The sequence below is a fragment of the Mobula hypostoma genome, chromosome 30, assembly GCF_963921235.1.
Source record: "Mobula hypostoma chromosome 30, sMobHyp1.1, whole genome shotgun sequence".
NCBI classification, from domain to species: Eukaryota; Metazoa; Chordata; class Chondrichthyes; order Myliobatiformes; family Myliobatidae; genus Mobula; species Mobula hypostoma.
Window position 1 is genome coordinate 6,119,962 of NC_086126.1, and position 16,192 is coordinate 6,136,153.

The 16,192-nt window shown below is 47.1% G+C and overlaps 1 protein-coding gene across 1 annotated transcript in view; it reads left to right on the plus strand.

The window, feature by feature from the left end:
* The first annotated feature begins 9,126 nt into the window (after positions 1-9,126).
* Positions 9,127-16,192, plus strand: part of men1 (multiple endocrine neoplasia I) — a 41,128-nt gene continuing 34,062 nt past the window's right edge. Inside the window, exon 1 of the mRNA XM_063036461.1 lies at positions 9,127-9,148. The gene's annotated coding sequence lies outside the window, so the exon portion shown is untranslated. The remainder of the gene's footprint in view (positions 9,149-16,192) is intronic.

The window sequence follows — 16,192 nt, forward strand, 5'->3', positions numbered from 1 at the left end:
ACCATTCTCCAAATCAGTGATTAGGAGGACATTGGTCAGTGGGTGTCAGGGGGGCAGGGGTTGCGAGGTCTAAAACTCTGTTGACACAGGAGGGTTGCTGTCATCCTGTGTGTGCTGGCCTGTCCCAGCTCTGATAGGGCAAGGTTTACCTTGACCAAGGGACTGTGACCGAAGCAAACAGCTGTGAGTAAACAGTCCGCTCAGTGTGGATGCAAGTTTGACTGGATTTCACTCTCCCTGTGCCAACGACCTTTGCCTCCCTTCCAGTAGCTTCCGGCTTCTCAGCCCCCTGCCAGAGGCAGCAGGCGGGTCGACTGCAAGAAGCGACTCTGAAAAGTCCAGACGCTCTGTTCTGTTAAGGCTTACTCAATTGTCCAGCGTAGAAACTGGCTACTCAGCCCCTTCTCCACCTACTAGGCACTCTCCTAATCTTATCTATTACTGCTCAGCAAGAGGCCATTAGCAGACATCCCACCTCTCCCGGAAGTTCCGGGAGTCTCCCGCATATTAATGGTGGCTCCCTGATGCCCGCAAATTATATACAATATCACGGAAATCTTTCTTTTTGAGAGCGAGTGCGAGAAAGCAAGAGAGAGTGTGAGAGCGATCACGAGAGAGACGGAGCGCGCCATGGCAGAGTGTTCCAAAAAAAATATAAAGCGTACGTCACCCCAGACTACACTAAAGTGTACCCCTACCTAATAGGGGTCAAAATAATGACAGTGTTGCTCGCTGCACTGTTTGCAACAGTGACTTTTCTATTGCCCATGGTGGGTTAAGACTGTAAAAGACATGTTGAGGTGAGTTTAACAGGTGTCATTCGTTCATTAGCACAGCTAACGTTATTTAAACTAGCTGGCCGCTGCTAAGGAGCTACTCTATTGCAGACATCCCACCTCTCCCGGAAGTTCCGGGAGTCTCCCGCAAATTGATGGTGCTACCTCCCTGAAATGAGTTTTTGCAGGGTGGGATATCTGCATTAGGCCCTTTGATTCCGTGCGGCTCCCAGCAGAGCAGTCCCATCAATCGCGGCTTCCCCTTCTCATAGTCACAGAAAAGTACAGTACAGAAAAAGGCCCTTTGTCCCATCTAGTCCATGATGAAACCATTTAAACTGCCTGTTCCCAATGACCTGCACAGAGACCACAGCCCTTCATACCCCCTACTATCCAAACTTCTCTTAAACTTTGAAATCGAGCTCGCCCTTGCACCACTTGCGCTGACAGCTCATCCCACACTCTCGCGACCCTCAGAATGCAGAAGTTTCCCCTCACGTGCCCCTTAAACTTTTCACCTTTCAACCTTAACCCATGAGCTCTTGTTGTAGTCCCACCCAACCTCAGTGGAAAAAGCTTGTTTGCATTTACCCGATCGATACCCCTCATCATTTTATATACCTCTATCAAGTCAACTCTCAATCTTCTATGTTCTAAGGATTAAGGCCCCACCTATTCAATCTTTCCTTATAACTCAGGTCCTCCAAACCTGGTAACATCCTTGTAAATTTTCTCTGTGCTCTTTCAACCTTATTTACAGCTTTCCTGTGGGAAGGGGACCAAAACTACCATAATAATCCAAATTAGGCCTCGCCAATATCTTACACAACTTCAGATTCAGATTCTTTTATTATCACAGGTACATCGGGACACACAGCGAAATCAGAGTCAGAATCAGGTTTAATATCACCGGCTTATGTCGTGAAATTCGTTTTCTTTGCGGTAGCAGTACATTGCAATACAAAATTGTAGAAAAAAACTGCAATTTGCAGTAAATATATATATAGATAAATAGATAGGTATAGATATATATTAAAAATGTTAAACAAATAGTGCGAAAAGAAAGAAAAAAACATAGTCTTCATGGGTTCAATGTCCATTCATGTTTGCTATCATGTTTGCTGTTGTGTGCTGGGGCAGCAGGCTGAGGGTAGCAGACACCAACAGAATCAACAAACTCATTCGTGAGGCCAGTGATGTTGTGGGGATGGAACTGGACTCTCTGACGGTGGTGTCTGAAAAGAGGATGCTGTCTAAGTTGCATGCCATCTTGGACAATGTCTCCCATCCACTGCATAATGTACTGGGTGGGCACAGGAGTACATTCAGCCAGAGACTCATTCCACCAAGATGCAGCACAGAGCGTCATAGGAAGTCATTCCTGCCTGTGGCCATCAAACTTTACAACTCCTCCCTGGGAGGGTCAGACACCCTGAGCCAATAGGCTGGTCCTAGACTTATTTCATAATCTACTGGCATAATTTACATATTACTATTTAACTATTTATGGTTCTATTACTACTTATTATTTATGGAGCAACTGTAATGAAAACCAATTTCCCCTGGGATCAATAAAGTATGACTATGACTATTTAGAAATCTGATGGCAGAAGGGAAGAAGCTATCCCTGAGTCATTTTTCAATCTCAGCCCCAGACCCACTGCTTTGATCTGGCCCCAAGTCTGCTCCAGCAAAGACCAAACATTGGTTCTTTTTTCGATCTCGTGCCCAGGCCCCGCCGCTTCGATCGAGCCCCGAGTCCAGAAACGGCTGTCACAGCCAAACCTGCATTCTCAACAGCCCAGTTCCGCAAAAATGCCAGGTCGTACAGATGGTTCAAAAGCACAACTCCCAGAGGGAGATCACAGGCTGCAGACGTCTGCAGTGACAGATGTTCAGAGAAAGTGTCGTTAATAGGATACTTTTTCTTTGCTGCCTTGCCTCGCCAGCACCATCTTTAACAAATCTAAAAAACAGCCGGATATAGAGTACAACTAAATCTGAACGACGACCTCCGTGGAGACCACAGCTCAAAGTTCAAAGTAAATTTGTTATCAAAGTACAGACATGTCACCATATACAACCCTGAGATCCATTTTCTTGTTGGCGTACTCAATAATTTTATAATAGATTAATAATTGTAGCAGAATCAATGAAAGACCGCACCAACTTGGGCATTCAAACAGTGTGCAAAAGGCAACGAACTGTGCAAATACCAGTAGGAAAGATAATAACAACACATAAATAAACAATAAATATCGATAACACGAGATGAAGAGCCCCTGAAAGTGATTCCATAGGTTACGGGAACATTTTAATGATGATAGCTCAGGGACATCTTGACCAGAAGGCATTTAGAAAATCAAAAAAAAAAAATTCCTTACCTCCCTATGTTCCTGAATCCATCAACAACGAACCCTCACGGCGCAGGCCATGCCATCTTCTCTCGGCTACTAGCAAGCAGGAGGCTATGCCGTCATAATTTCCCACTGAGGAAGATGGCATAGTGTAGCAATAGTTACATCTTCTGCCGCAAAGCTAGTTGGGAACGATGGCCTGGAAGAAGACACAGACCTTGGTGTGATTTTTTAAAAAAGATTATTCACGTATTTTATTGTGATAAAGTGCGGAACAGGGCCCGCCAGCCCTTTGAGCTGCACGTCCAGCAATCCCTTTATTTAAATAAATAAAGGCATCCGTTAGTCTTGCGAGACCATGGATCTGCGTCTGGAAAGTCTTCACCCTCCAGGGCGCAGGCCTGGGCAAAGTTGTATGGAAGACCAGCAGTTGCCCATGCTGCAAATCTCCCCTCTCCAGGACACCGATGTTGTCCAAGGGAAGGGCATTAGGACCCATACAGCTTGACACCAGCGTTGTCGCAGAGCACTGTGTGATTAAGTGCCTTGCTCAAGGACACAACATGTTGCCTTGCCTGGGGCTCGAACTCACGACCTTCAGATTGCTAGTCCAATGCCTTAACCACTTGGCCACGTGCCCACAATCCCTTTATGTATCCTAACCTAATCACAGGACAACTTACAATGACCAATTAACCTACCAACTGTTTTTGTGCTGTTGAAGAAATTGGAGTACCTGGAGGATACCCAAGGGATCACGAGGAGAACTTGCAAACTCTTTGTGCTAGTTTTCTGGAGTAACAGGCCGAGACATAAATAGGTGGTGTTCCTGCAGTGGCTTGAGGTGTCTGACTTAGGCAGTCCGTGCCTCAGAAGCATACAGGGGAGCAGAGGTCACTTCTGCCCAGTAGATCAAGACCTTCAAGTTCTTCTTCAGCGGGCCCCAATGCAGAAGAGGAGGCACAAAGGACGGTGACCACCATATCCAGAGTTGGAGATCTGGATTACGGGGTCCCATGTTCAGCGAGTCTGGCATTCAAGGCCTGGAGTCCAGAATTGGAGGCCTGGAGTACAAGGTCCCATCGTGGGCAAGTCCACAGCTGGAGGGCTGGAGTTCGGGGCACTGCCATCGGCATGACCTGGAGTCAATGCCAAAGATCGAAGCTCGAAGGTCAATTGGAAGTCCAGAAATCGAGGCCTGATGGTTGGATTCCTGTGTCTGTGAGTCCACTGGGAAACTCGAACGCCCAGTGTACGCGAGTCCACTGGAGGCTGGCGGCCCAGCAGCGGTCTGTCCTGGGGTTAGAGGACTGTCTGTATGTGAGTAGGTGGGTGGGTGAGAGGGAGGAAAGGGGCTCGTTTTGCTGTTGTTGCGGTTACTTGTGCTGTTCGGCTGAGCGTTGTGAGCACGTTATGTTAGCGCTGGAATGAGTGGCAACACTTGCGGGCTGGCCCCAGCACATCCTTACGTTGTGCTGGTTGTTAATGCAAACGACACATTTTCACGGTATGCACAATAAATAAGTGACTCTGAATCTTCTTCAAACACTCTTCCTCTGGTGGTCATGAGTCACATATAGGCCGGACCAGGTAAGCCTGCTGGATTTTTACTCCTGAATAACAATAATGAACAGGAATGAAGACAGTTTTGTGGTTAAAGGAATTTCAGGAATTCCAGATGTAATTGTTTGAACTCAAATTTCTCCAAAGCAGGGTTTGAGTTTCAGCAGTGGAATGGCTGCCACCTCCAAGAGGACCTTGTCGTAGGGTTTGGAGGCTTGCCTGCCTGAGAGCTATGTTGGCTGGAGTCAGGGCTTTATGCTTTGGCTTTTGGTAGGCTCACCCATGCCAAACAGGTCAAAGGGTAGAGGCCAGACCAAGAGTGGTCCACCGGTCCTCCAGGTTTGGGGTCTTCAGCTCAGGGATAGCAACACTGACTGGTCAAAAAAAGTTGTTATGAAACAGCAATGAATATGTCTGTGTGCAACAAGGAGAGACAGAGATGGAGGACTTTTGATGCTGCCCTAAATGCCCATGGCGTAATAGGTGGTAAGTACGTGGAATAGCCCAGGTAGAACAGAGATGGACAATGTGTCAGTGGACTTGGGTATTCTTTATTATGAGGTAGGTTTGGTCAGAATGTATTTTCCTTTCACTCATGAGGTACTTTGAGACATACTGAGGCTCTGAACTGCCATGGTGAATGTCTGTATGACCTCGTGCTGAAGGCAGTGGCAGAAACTATCGTGTTGGCCATTAACAAAAATGGGCACCTCCGCCAACCCAGAAAGGCCCGTAGTCTTTGTGAAAGCTGGAGGCCGACCGCAGCCTCGGCCCAGACCACCAGCCGGTTTGCTCGCCACGGCGTCTGGCTGGCAGCTGAAATCCGACCTTGACAAGCAATTGAAGTCCCCTGACTTCATCGCATGGTCACCCCTGAGGCCTGACATGGTCACTCTGTCAGAAACCATGAAGCAGGTTGGTCATGGTAGAACTGACAGTTCCTTGGGAAGACCGGATTGAGGAGACGTTTGAACGTAAAACAGCCAGATACCAGGAGCTGGTAGAGGTGTGCCAGAGACAGAGGTGGAGGGCATAACGTGAGCCTATAGAGGTGGGGTGTACAGGTCTTGCTGGCTGCTCTCTCTGCAGAACCCACTCTCTCCTTAGCATTATGGGGGCTGTGAAGGAAGGAGCCATCGGGGCTGTCACAGAGGCTGCTGAGCGAGCCTCCAGGTGGCTACGGATCAAGAGATGTGACCCGTGCCCCAATGCTACTGGGACACAAGCCAGGGTCTCATCAACCCTGGCTGGGTCACCTGCCCCAGAGTGTCTGATGTTGAAAGACCTGAAACACCCAATGACCACAGGTTACATCACTGGTGACGTGTCCCAGTGCATCCTAGGATTCTCTCAACATCAATGTGAAGATCAGGAAAGCACGTTAGTGTACGTATTTCCACAAACACAAGAAAATCTACATATGCTGGAAATCCAAAGTAAAACACATAAAATGCTGGAGGTCAGGCAGCATCTATGGAGGGGAATAAATAGTTGATATTTCAGACTGAGACCTTTCAGCAGCACTGGAAAGGCAGAGGCCAGAATAAGGCGGGGGATAGGAAAGGAGTACCAGCTGGCAGGTGAGGGGAAAGGTGGGGGGGGGGACCGAAGTGAAAAGCTGGGAGGTGATAGGCGGAAAAGATAAAGGGCTGAAGAAGAACGAATATGAAAGGAGAGGAAGGAGAGTGGGCCATGGGAGAAAGGGAAGGAGGGGAGGAACCAGACAGACGTGACAGGCAGGTGAAGAGAAGGAGTAAGAGAGGAATCAGAATGGGGAATGGAAAAAGAGAAAAGGAGGGATTGGGGAGAAACCACCAGAAGTTGAAGAAAGTGTGGATAGTCAGAGGCTTTTTCCCCAGGGCTGAAATGGCTAGCACGAGAGAGCACAGTTTTAAGGTGCTTGGAAGTAGGTACAGAGGAGATGTCAGGGGTAAGTTTGTTTACACAAAGAGAGGTGAGTGCATGGAATGGGCTGCCGGCGATGGTGGTGGAGGCGGATACAATAGGTTCTTTTAAGAGACCCCTGCATAGGTACTTGGAGCTTAGAAAAATAGAGGGCTTATGGGTAACCCTAGGTAATTTCTAAGGTAAGGACATGTACGGCACAGTTTTGTGGGCTGAAGGGCCTGTAGTGTGCTGTAGGTTTTCTATGTTTCTAAATTGATGGCTATGCATCAGGTTGGAGGCTACCCAGATGGAATATACGGTGTTGCTCTTCCAACCTGAGTTTGGCCTCATGGACAGGTATGTCAGAATGGGAATGGAAAGTTGAATTGAAACGGATACCCACTGGGAGATCCTGCCTTTTGTGGTAGGCAGAGCGAAGGTGCTCGATCTCACCTAGTTTCACTTATCATCTACCGATGTGTACTCCCTCTCCTTTCCCCAGCTTCTTATTCTGGCTTCTGCTTCCTTCATTTCTAATTACAGTGCAGGGCCGCAGCTAAAACATTGGCTGTTTATTCCTCTCTATAGATGCTCCCTGACTTGCTGAGTTACTCCATAGCACATATAAAACAGTCGCACACATACACAAAAATAGTCCAAGTTCCTGAATCCATGAATGTTGCAGCAGTCTGAAGTCATCTTTTTTTCTGCCAAGTGAACACCAGTTTCAGCACAGACATCACACCCACATATCCTTCAGTGCAGCTCACCGACGCCTCTCTCCTGAGTGACTGCAAACGGGCAACACCGCGGTTTGAGGCCCCGGTTGTAGTGAGGACACGCAGATTCCCCGCCGTTTGCCAATAAAACAGTGAATCGGACTTGCAGCTTTCCACATTACCAATGTCCAAGAGGGTCTTGCAATCACAAGAAAAGCGACTAAGGCGATTGCTCGCGGTTAGACTGTACGTACACTGCCTTCGCACCCCGTTGCCTATCTGACACGGGCACCGGCACGGTCTGCACCAAGTCCAGCTCCTTGAGTTTCTCTACCGATGAGTAACTCACTGATGAGACCGACCTGAAGTACTTTAAATTCTTAATGCCCAGCAGGGTCTTGCGATCATAACAAAATTCTGTTGTGTGTCTTGGATTTACTGTGTATGCCCACAAGAAAACAAATCTCAGGGTGAGATATATGTACTTTGATAATAAATTTACTTTGAACTTCAAAGTGAAATCAGGCTCTTGTACAATAGGATGGACTCTTGTCTTCACATTCTATTTCACACGTTATCATTTACCTGTACTTAGATTTTTTCTGGTAACTTTTACACTTCATTCCTCCAAGGCTACCACAACCACGTCGTCAGGTTTGGAGGCTGGCATGCCCCAATGACCCGAAGAGCTATGTTGGCAGGAGTCAAGGCTTTACGCTTTGGCTCTTGGGAGGGTCACCCATGCCAAGCAGGGTCAAAAGGCAAAGGGTAAGAGTGGTCCACTGGTCCTCCAGGTTCGGGGGTTCAGCTCAGGGCTAACAACCCTGACTGGTCAAACAAAATTGTTACGGAAACAGCAATGAAAGATCCTAAACACGAGGAATTCTGCAGATGCTGGAAATTCAAGCAACACACATCAAAGTTGTTGGTGAACACAGCAGGCCAGGCAGCATCTCTAGGAAGAGGTACAGTTCATGTTTCAGGCTGGGACCCTTCGTCTGGGTGCGATGGTATTCCCAAGACTCCACCACCGACTTGCATGGCTGAGAGTTGTGAAAACCTAGTGGAAACTACTGATATGACAAAGGAAGCCTTGAACACCGCCAGAGATGGAGGACCTTCATTGCAGTCCTAAACGCCTGCAGCACAATGGGCAGTAAGTTACACTTTATTCTGCATTGTTATTGTTTTACCCTTACTGATCTGTAAAACAGTATGCAAGACAAGTTCGCAAACACGAGGAATTCTGCAGATGCTGGAAGCACATCAAAGTTGCTGATGAACGCAGTTGACTGTACCTCTTCCTAGAGATGCTGCCTGGCCTGCTGCGTTCACCAGCAACTTTGATGTGTGTTGCAAAACAAGCTTTTCGCTGCTATTTTGGTACGTGGGACAATAATAAACCAGCACTTCAATATGAAATGCAACACTGCCCCCTGGAGTTCCTATACCGCCACCACATCAGAGATCTAAACATAGATCCTCATTCGACCAGTTTTACCTGCTAAGCTGGCTCTTTAACTGTCAGACATCAAATGAACAAATTCTCCCGGAGTAAGATGAAAATATTTTTCTTTGTAACCTTTTATCCGCCCAGAAGGTAATAGTTGTATGATAAGGCTCTGATGATGCACCTACAACATTAAAGGCACAAAAGAAAGATTCTTTTAAAAACACAGACATGAGGAAATCTGCAGATGCTGGAAATTCAAGTAACACACACAAAATGCCAAAATGCTGGTGGAACGCAGCAGGCCATGCAGCATCCATAGGAAGAGGTACAGTCAACGTTTCAGGCTGAGGCCCTTTGTCAGGACTCAAAGAAAGGTTCCTCAGGGATTGAGTGGTAATGTATTTTTAATTCTATACTGTATTGTTTGGGTGGTGGGTGTTGATACGTCTCTCCCAAAGGAGGTGTAAGGTGCTCCTTCTCTCCGCTAGCCTGCAGGTCACCCTTGGGCGAGGTGTAGCTCCTGCTTAGCCCCCTGATCAGGGTCACGTGAAGCCATGGGAACAGGTGGTGGATGGTCGTATGAGCAGTTGGTGCACATCACAAGTCCTGGTTCTATCACTGATGCCAAGCAGACAATCTCGGAAGAGAATTGATAATGGCTGGGGGGTGGGGGGGGGTCACCCGTCTTATGAAAAACACTGCCCAGAAGAAGGCAATAGAAAATCACTTCTGTAGAAAAATGTTGCCAAGAACAATCGTAATCATGAAAAGAGCATGATCACCCACATCATACGACATGGCACAAAAGAAACGAACGAACTGTACTGTTACTTACCATTCTGTCTTCTGCAGCTTAATCTGGATGGCCTGTAGCACCTAACTCAGGGACAACTTGTTATGAGAACAACTCTTTCCTTCCTTCCCAATCGTTATCCCTGTTGGAATGGGTGAGAGGGTGGGTGTGCTCCTGAAACATTGCACCAAGAGACTACATTTGAGTGAGATGTCAGAGTCCTGATTACGTCCACGGAACTACACCCCGCTATCACTGTACCCTCCTCTAGCCCTACTGCTCTGAAACGCTGGGGCTTCCAGACGTTTCAGAGTTCAAGGCCCAGGCAGCCAATAACACAGTCCCGGTAAGGAGGGCAAAGGAATTTGGGGCAGGGATGGATTCAATCATTCATTATGTGCCCTGTCGTATGACATGGGCGATCACGGTCTTCTAAGGCAGGGGTTCCCAACCATTCTTATGCCATCGACTCCTACCATTAACCGAGGGGTCCATGGAGCCAGGTGGGGAACCCCTGTTGTAAGGGGTTGTCTATTGGTGGGTCCTCAGGTGGCTGCAGAGGCCGATCCAGGATCCACATATTCAGCAGTATATACAAGTACCGAAGATCCTTGTAAGCGGAACAAGTGCTACACATGCCCTTACACTTCCTCCCTCACCACCATTCAGGGCCCCAGACAGTCCTTCCAGGTGAGGCGACACTTCACCTGTGAGTCGGCTGGGGTGATATACTGCGTCCAGTGCTCCCGATGTGGCCTTCTATATGTTGGCGAGACCCGACGCAGACTGGGAGATCATTTCGCTGAACACCTACGCTCTGTCCGCCAGAGAAAGCAGGATCTCCCAGTGGCGACACATTTTATTTCCACATCCCATTCCCATTCTGACATGTCTATCCACGGCCTCCTCTACTGTGAAGATGAAGCCACACTCAGGTTGGAGGAATAACACCTTATATTCCGTCTGGGTAGCCACCAACCTGATGGTATGAACATTGACTTCTCAAACTTCTGCTAATGCCCCACCTCCCCCTCGTACCCCATCGGTTATTTATTTATATATACACATTCTTTCTCTCTCTCTCCTTTTTCTCCCTCTGTCCCTCTGACTATACCACTTGCCCATCCTCTGGGTTTTTCCCCCCTCCCCCTTTTCCTTCTCCCTGGGCCTCCCGTCCCATGACCCTCTCATATCCCTTTTGCCAATCACCTGTCCATCTCTTGGCTCCATCCCTCCCCCTCCTGTCTTCTCCTATCATTTCGGATCTCCCCCTCACCCTCCCACTCTCAAATCTCTTACTAGCTCTTCTTTCAGTTAGTCCTGAGGAAGGGTCTCGGCCCGAAACGTCGACTGTACCTCTTCCCAGAGATGCTGCCCGGCCTGCTGCGTTCACCAGCAACTTTGATGTCTGTTGCTTGAATTTCTGGCATCTGCAGAATTCCTCGTGTATAAATTTCAGGTGTTCCCAATTAAATCTCTGTGCTAAATAATACTAAAATAATTGTCAAATTGTAAGTGCCACTCTGCACCTTTATCTTGTCTTGATATGTTTGGCAATCTTGGTTCCCAGGCTTGAACAGAAAAGGCTGTACAAAGGGCAGCCACGCTCTGAACGGTTTCGCTCACCCTGTGTTGGTACAATGCCTGCACTCTGTTCTGTCAGCACACCATTTTAACTTTTGCCTTACTGCCACTCCCACGCCTCTATTCCCACCGCCATCTGTAACAAGCTTGCACGTTTTCCCTGTGACCACATGGGTTTCCTTCGGGTGCTCTGGTTTCCTCCCACAGTCCAAAGACGCACAGGTTAGGGTTAGTGAGTTGAGGGCGTGCTACATTGGCACCGGAAGCGAGGCAACACTTGCAGGCTGCCCCCAGCACATCCTTGGGCTGTCACAACACACAAAATGCTGGAGGAACTCAGCAGGCTGGCAGCATCTATGGAAAAAGTACAGTTGACGTTTTGGCCTGCGAAGGCGGGAGGAGAAGATGGCAGCGCGACGCGGGCGCGCAGCTCTCCGGTGAAAATGATATCGTATCTGTTAAATAGGGGCTGTGGACAATTCTGATTTGATGGAGACAGACATGAAAGCACAGAGGAACATCTGGAGAAATTTCTGAAACGCCGGTTCACTGCCGCTGTTACTGGGCAATCGAGAATCTTCCGGAGGGAAGGCCCCAAAATCCCCGGCTTTGCCTGCTGCTGGTGACCGAGGCTGAGGTCGAATCATTCGGATAGAGATGGTGCTCGGTATTCGGTGTCGGAGGGCTGATCGGAGGCTCAAAGTTTTCGGATGACTCAGAGTCGGACTGTGGTCGGGCATGACAGGGAGAGTTTTCTTCCTTCTCCCGTCTGCGTGAGATGTGGGACTTTCGAGAGACTTTGAACTTTTTTACTGTGCCATGGCCTGTTCTTCATCAAGTTATGGTATTGTTGCATGTTGTAACTATATGTTATAATTATGTGGTTTTTGTTAGTTTTTCAGTCTTGGTCTGTCCTGTGTTTCTGTGATATCACACAGGAGGAATATTGTATCATTTCTTAATGCATGCATTACTAAATGACAATAAGAGAGGACTGCATGTCCTCATAATCTAATCTAAATGTCAATTGTACCTTTTTCCATAGATGCTTCCTGACCTGCTGAATTCCTCCAGCATTTTGTGTGTGTTGCTCGGATTTCCAGCATCCGCAGATTTTCTCTTGTTTGCATCCTTGGACTGTGTTGGTCTATGACGCAAATATTGCATTTGATGTTTTGATGTATCAAAAGTTGAAAATAAGTGTATTATCAAGGTACATGTCTCACCATATACTATTTTGAGATTCATTTTCTTGTAGGAATTTGCAATGTCTTAATGTAAATAAAGCTAATCTCTCTTATATCTGTCAATGGACACAGTCAGAGTGCTTTTCTCTCCCTGAAGTGAAGGAGGATGTGAGGTGACTCGATGGAGGTGTACAAAATGATGAGAGGCACAGGTGGAATGGACAGCCAGAGAGTTTTTCTCCAGGAAGGAAATGGCTAATACAAGAGAGCATAATTTTAAGGTGATTGAAGGGAAGTATAGGGGTAGGCTTTTCACACAGAGAGCAGTGGGTGCATTGAACGTGGTACTAGGGCCGGTGGTAGAGTCAGCTACGTTAGGGCCATTTTAGAAGCTCTTAGGTAGGCGCATGGATGATAGAAAAATGGAGGGTTACGCAGGCGGGAAGGGTTAGATTGATCTTGGAGAAGGTTGACAGACTGTGTTGTCTAAATTCTTTAACACCAAGCACTGGACAGTCCATGATTTTTTTTTAAATCGATCTGACCCAACATGGAAGCAACCAAGAAGCAAGAACAACCAGCAGAGATAATCCATTACTGAAAAATTCAGGGTGCACTCCTGTACCTTGGTTGACCATGGAGGCTGTGCAATGCACGGAGTCTGATCCATCATGGCCGACTCAGTTTTGACCTCTGCACCATTTCCCCGTGCTCTCCCACGTACCCTTCGTTGGCCATCAATGTCCACCTTTGACACGTTCGGTGACTCCACCTCCTCAGGTCTCTGCAGTAGAGATCACATCAGATACAGCTCAGTTTGTTGTCAGATCTATACACCATGGTGCAAAGAAATTCCTTGCTAATGTGAACTCTCTGCTCGTTCTGTCAGTCCAGAGCAGAGCAGGTCCCATCCCAACTTGAGATACGACCCCTCAGGGTACTTTCTATAGTGCATCTATAGAAACTTGAAGAGAATCTTGCTGGATTCTCATATCGTTCGTTCATTCAGAATGTGCTATGTCGTATGACGGGGGCGATTATGGTCTTTCCACGATTTTTCATGGCAAATTTTTCTACAGAAGTGACCTGCTATTGCCTTCTTCTGGGCAGTGTCTTTACAAGACAGGTGACTGCAGTCGTAATCAATACTCTTCAGAGATTCAAACACGAGGAATTCTGCAGATGGCTGGAAATTCAAGCAACACGCATCAAAGTTGCTGGTGGAACGCAGCAGGCCAGGCAGCATCTCTAGGAAGAGGTACAGTCGACGTTTCGGGCCGAGACCCTTCGTCAGGACAATCTCTTCAGAGATTGTCTGCCTGGTGTCAGTGGTCGCATAACCAGGACGTGTGATATGCACCGGCTGTTCGTACAACTGTCCATGACCTGCTCTCATGGCTCCACGTGACCCTGATTGGGAGGCTAAGCAAGTGCTACACCCTGCCTGAGGTTGATCTGCAGGCTAGCGGGGGGAGGATCGCTTTCCACCTCCTTTGGTAGAGACATATATTTCTGAAAATTCAAAGTTCAAAGCAAAGTATTAAATTTATTGTACCATATACAACCTTGAGATTTATTTTCTTGCAGGTGTTTGAGCTGCGCCTAGCAACAGAATCGTGGGTGTAGAGAGAGTAGAGCAGTGGGCTAAGCAGACATCGTTAAGGTGTGCCAGTGTTGATCATCAGCGGAGATATGTCATTTTATGGGCATGCTAGGTTGGTGCCAGGAGCACTTGCAGACGGCCCTCAGCACATATCCGGAATGTGTTGGTCATTGATGCAGTGACACATTTCATTGTATGTTTCAATGTACTTGTGTACAAACAATGCAGATCTCTAAAAATAAGTACACACTTGTAGCAGGTGTTATATAAATAATATTAGACCATGAGACCATAAGACATAGGAGCAGAATTAGGCCATTTGGTCCATCAAGTCTGCTATGCCATTTAATCATGACTGATCTTTTTCTCCCCCCTCAACCCTACCTCCCGGCCTTCTCCCCGTGACCTTTGACGCAGTGTCAATCAAGAACTTATCAATCTCTGCCTTTTTGACCTGGCCTCCACAGCTGCCTGTAGTAACAAATCCCTCAAATTCACCACCCCCTGGCTGAAGAAATTTCTCTGCATCTTTCTTTTAAATGGCTGCCTCTCTAACCTGAGGCTGTGCCCTCTTGTCTTAGACTCCCCCACCATGGGAAACATCCTTTCTGCATCTACTCTTCTAGGCCTTTCAACATTCGAAAAGTTTCAATGAGATCCCTCTTCATCCTTCTGAATTCCAGCAAGTACAGACCCGGAGCTATCAAACATTCCTTGCATGATAACCCTTTCATTCCCAGAATCATCCATGTGAACATCCTCTGAACCCTTTCCAATGCCATTTTTTCTAAGATAAGGAGCCCAAAACTGTTCACAATACTCAAGGCAAGACCTCACAGTGTCTTATAAAGCGTCAGCACCACATCCTTGCTCTTATACTCAAGACCTCTTGAAATGAATGCTAACATTGTGTTTGCCTCCCTCACCACTGACTCTACCTGCAAGTTAACCTTTAGGGTATTCTGCACAAGGACTCCCAAGTCCCTTTGCATCTCAGATTTTTGGATTTTCTCCGTGTGTAGAAAATAGTCTGCACTTTTATTTCCATTACGAAAATGCATGACCATGCATTTTCCAACAATGTATTTTATGTGCCACTTTCTTGCCCATTCTCCTAACCTAAGTCCTTCTGCAGCCTTCCTGCTTTCTCAACACTACCTGCCCCTCTACTATTCTTCATATAAACTTGGCAACAAAGCTATCTATTCCATCATCTGAATCATTTATATACAGCATAAAAAGAAGTGGTCCCAACACCGACCCCTGCAGACCAGTACTAGTTACTGGCAGCCAACCAGGAAGGGATCCTTTTATTCCCACTCACTGCCTCTTACCAATCAGCCAATGCTCTAACCATGCCAGTAACTTTCCTGTAATATCATGGGCTCTTAACTTGGAAGGCAGCCTCATGTGTGGCACCTTGTCAAGGGCCTTCTGAAAGTCCAGATATGATCACTGCATCCCCTTTCTCTACTTTTAATCTCCTCAAAGAACTCCAACAGGTTCATCAGGCGAGTTTTTCCCTGAAGGAAACCATGCTGATTTTGTCCTATTTTGTCCTGTGTCACCAAGTACTCCATCACCTCACCTTAACAATTGACTCCAACATCTTCCCAACCACTGAGGTCAGGCTAACTGGTCTATAATTTCCTTTCTGCTGCCTTCCTCCTTTCTTAAAGAGTGGAGTAACATTTTCAATTTTCCAGTCCTCTGGCACCATACCAGAGTCCAATAATTTTTGGAAGATCATTACTAATGCCTCCACAATATCAACCGCTACCTCTTTCAGAACCCTAGGTGCAGTTCATCTAGTAAGGGTGACTTACATACTCCTAGCTCTTTCAGCATTTTGAACACTTTCTCCCTTGCAACAGTAACTGCACTCACTTCTCTTCCCTCACAGCCTTCAACATCTGGCACACTGCTAGTGTCTTCCACAGTCGAAGGGTCTTGGCCCGAAACGTCGACTGTGTATTCCTTTCTGTAGATACCGCCTGAACTGCTGAGTTCCTCCATCATTTTGTGCGTGTTACTCTGCATTTTCAGCATCCACAGAATCGTCTGTATGTTCTATAAGTAAGTCTTTCTAATTTTCCACCGATAACCCTTCAGCCATCGTTTGGCAGAGAGGGCAAGGGGTATGCCTCTGGTACATGGGTACAGTCACTGTCCCATCCTCCAGATCTAATTGATCAGCGCCATTGTAACGGTGGCGAGGAAATTGCTGGGTATGGATCTTGCTATGCACTAAATCCACCTCCCTCATTGTG